At 48.4% G+C, this 4,110-nt stretch overlaps 1 pseudogene; it reads left to right on the forward strand.

The window, feature by feature from the left end:
* The first annotated feature begins 838 nt into the window (after nucleotides 1–838).
* The window catches only part of LOC103077921 (calreticulin-like), a 33,676-nt pseudogene continuing 30,404 nt past the window's right edge, over nucleotides 839–4,110 (forward strand).

Genomic DNA, 4,110 nt, shown 5'->3' on the forward strand with positions numbered 1-4,110 from the left:
GTTAGTGTGAAGATCAAATGCTATAATGCATGGCAAGTTCTTGGTACAGTGCTTAGCACACAATATGATGATCAACTAATATTGGTGCTTTTTTCCGTCTTTGAGCTTCACTTGCCTCAAATAAGGGAAATGATACCAATTGCATGGTATTGGGTCATTGTAGAAGTGATATTAAGTTATAAATCTTTCCCTCCTCTGGGCCTTTGCACATAGTATTCCTTTTGCTCCTCTCTCCCCATTTCTTCCTGCCTGGCTAACCTTTGTTGTCACCCACTTCAGGAAGTCTTCCTTGAGACCTCATGCTGATTTAAGGCCTCTTCTGGGCCCCCTCAGGCCCTGGGTGTTTCTGTTAGACAGACATCACACTGTTATTGTCCTGCATAGGCCCTGTGGGTGGATGGGTAGACGGAAGGAAGGATACAGGGATAGAAGGAAAGAGGGATGGAAGGATGGAGGGACAGAGGGATTATGGAAGGAAGCATGTGACAGCAATTCGAAACAGGTTGCACCACCAATGAGCAGGCTCGCGGGACCCCAGAGGCCAGCCTGAGCTGGCCCTGCCATGCCCCCACTCCCTAGGAACCCTGCCCTGTAGCTCCCTCAACACTTGGTCGCCTTCCCCCCACCTCCATCCTCCAGCACTCTCAGCGCGTGGTCCCCAGTCACTGGCTGCGGTCATTATTACCCACAAGGCCGCAAATGAGAGACAGTCAGGTGCGCGGTGCAGGTGAACTCAGCCATCGCCCCCGGGACCTGGGCAGAGGCGGCAGCAGAGCGGAGCACCTGGCTAGGCTAGCGGCTCTCCGAGGCTGGGCGTGGAGACCCCGAGCTCCGCGAGATGAAGGGACTGGCGCTGCTGCCACTGCTGCTGGCCACCTGCGTGCCGGGGGCGCGGGCGCAGCGCCGGGTCTACCTGCGCGAGGAATTCCAAGATGGGGGTGAGAGGCTCGCGGAGCGGGAGGGAATGGGGGGCGAAGGTAGACGCGACCCTACCTGCTCCTCCTCAATCACCTGCCCCAGCCGTCTACAGTTCAAATCTCTGCTCCTTCGTTTCTGGCTGTGTGACCCTGGGCTAGTAGTTTACCCTGTCTACATTTTAATTTCCTTGCCTATGAAACGAGGACAGCAAAAGGCACCTTGCAAAAATTGTTATGAGAATTCAATGAGTTAAGGTATGTAAAGCATCTCCCCTGGTATATAGTAGGTATGCAATAAATGCTTGTTCCCTTCCCTTCATCCAAAAAACAGAAGTGAACTCTGGAGGGAAAATATTAGTGCTAATTGTGATAGTAAAATTTTGTGTTTCATAAATTATCAGAGCTCAGAGGATCTAGGAGATCTCATTACCCAGCCTCCTCCCTGGAATGACTCAGGAATATCAGAGAATTAGGGCTTATTTACCTAAGGACAGATGTTCAATGGTACTGCTTCAGCCCACAAAATACTCTTCGTGTGTGTGTTTGTGTGTGTGTGTGTGTGTGTAAAATGTGATTAGTTCTTTGAGAGTGCAGTGGATAGGGCACTTGCCTAGGAATCAGGATTGTTTGGATTTGAGTCTATATTCCACCGTGAAAGTCTGCATAAGCCCTTTCCCCTTTCTGAGATTCAATTCCCTAATATGCAATACAAGTAACATTGTGTTGAGAACAAGCTGCAGAGATGGTGCCGAGGAAGGAACGAATAAGCCCAGGCAAGGGGACCGGACAGGAAAGTGTCAGGGAGAAGGTGAAACCCAAGCAGGGTTTTGAAGGATGAGTAAGAATTTATCTGAGGGGCAGGGATGGAGGGAAGTGTGTTCCAGGCAAGAAGAACAGCGTGTACAAAGGTTCCCAGTTATGACACAGTCAGCAGTGGCATCTTCAGGAAACTGGAAATTGTGAAAGGGAGGGTGCTCGAGGGGAGACTGGAGAACAGGCAGGGACTGGATCAAGGGGGCTAAGGAGCCTGGCCTTTCGCTGAAAGCAGTGGAAGCTAGTGAAGATGGCAAGCTGGGGAGGAACAAGATCTGGCCTGGGTATTAGAAAGAACATATCAACAAAAATGTGGAGAGTGTGCTGTGAAACTGACCAAAGTTGAGACTGGAGACAAAAACACCCCAAAAACAAGCAAATAAAAAAACCATCTGGGAGGCTATGGTAACCTTCTTGGTGAAAAGTGGAGAGGCTTTGGGGAGGGGGTTGTTAGGGGGTATGTGGGGAGATAGGGGAAGGGGCAGACAGGAGAGATGTTTAGGATTTGGCTGAAGGGTGGGATGCAGGAAGCCCTCAGCTTCACTGACTGGCTGTGGCAGAACCTTCTGACAAGGCACAAGCCTCTTCCAAGTATAGGTTGCTGGTCCCCCATTTCCTGACTGACCTCAGCTATCCTATGCAGTGAACCCTGTGAGGCTAAGCTTCTGGCCGTTAGCTCCTGCCCCACCTGCCCACCCCCATCTGCCTGGGGTGGCTTTACGCACAACACAATTCTTCCTGTCAGAAGGCAGAGAACATGCACAGATCTGCAGTCACTTCCCCAAGGACCAAACCCTCCTTGCCCAGTGTGGCAAGAGTTAAATTCCCAAGGGTGTTATTGACAAATATTTCTGAAATACTCCTTGGAATAAAAAAAAGGGGGGCTTTAAGTCCCAAACCCCAAGACAGTTGATCATGAACAAAATCCAGCACCTTATGTGCAGAAAAGGCTGCTCTGCCTGATATCACCTCCTCTAGGAAGCCTTGCCTAGGCCTCCGCTAGGCCCCTCAACTTCTATGCTTCCTTTGTGTCAGCCCTACTCACACTATGGTTGTCATTTACCCGATTGTCCTCTGTTTCCAGTGAGAAAGTCAGTGCCTGGCTTAGACAGGTGCCCAGTAAAGGATTATTGAATGGTTGGGGCTTCCCTGGTGGCACAGTGGTTAAGAATCCGCCTGCCAATGCAGGGGACATGGGTTTGATCCCTGGGCCGGGAAGATCCCACATGCCGCGGAGCAACTAAGCCCGTGTGCCACAACTACTGAGCCTGCGCTCTAGAGCCCGCGAGTCACAACTAGTGAAGCCCACGTGCCACAACTACTGAAGCCCACACACCTAGAGCCCATGCTCCACAGCTAGAGAAGCCACTGCAATGAGAAGCCTGCGCACCACAACGAAGAGTAGCCCCTGCTCACCGCAACTAGAGAAAGCCCACACACAGCAACAAAGACCCAATGCAGCCATAAATAAATAAATTTATTTTAAAAAAAAGGATTATTGAATTGTTGAACTGAACTTTCACACACACACACACACACACACACACACACACACACATGCATCCAAAAATCACATCCCATGAAGAAAAATGATGTTCCGAGCAATCTCTTCCTACAGTAGGACTTAGAGACATTAATTTTTGATGTTCAGTGCCTACTTTAAAGGAATCAACACAAAATGTAGTTATAATGCTGAAAGGAGAGAGATCAGAGAGATGTGCTGAGGGGCTGATGCTACTCATGACTGCATCAGCATGACTGCATGGGTAGTGGGGTCACCAGGGTTCTGAGGCTTATCCTCAGAGTAGAAGACCCAGAAACCAAACACTGTTAGGGTACTCAGACCTGGGAAGATTTAGATGCTGGCTTGTTCTTCCAAACTCATATGAGGCTGGTATACAAACCAGATGTGCATAAATTCATGAGCATCTCAGACTTAACATGTCTAAAGCAGACTCTTGTGTCCTCCTCCAGACTTGCTATTCCCCTGGTTTCCTCCATCTTAGTAAGTGCCCCAACCATTCACCTGGTCGTTTAGGTCAAAAGTCTTAAGAGTCATCTTTGATTCCTTTTTAATTTATTTTCCCCTCATTGAATCTAGCAACAAGTCCAATTGACTCTACCCTCAAATTATATTCTGAATATGGTATTTTTTTTTTACCTCTCATATTGCTGCCCATGCTAGTCCAAGTTATTATCACCACTCATCTGGACTTTTGCAGGAATTTGAGTGTCTTCTCTGCTTCTGTTCCTGCTTCTCCATAGTCTCTTCTCAACTAAATTTCAGAATGCTCCTTTTGAAATATAAATCAGAGTGTAGCATTCTGGAACTTAAAAACCACCACTGTCTTTCCCGTTTTTTGTTTTTTTTTTTTTTTTT

The sequence above is a fragment of the Lipotes vexillifer genome, unplaced genomic scaffold (genome assembly GCF_000442215.2).
Source record: "Lipotes vexillifer unplaced genomic scaffold, Lipotes_vexillifer_v1.1 scaffold525, whole genome shotgun sequence".
In the NCBI taxonomy this organism is placed as follows: Eukaryota; Metazoa; Chordata; class Mammalia; order Artiodactyla; family Lipotidae; genus Lipotes; species Lipotes vexillifer.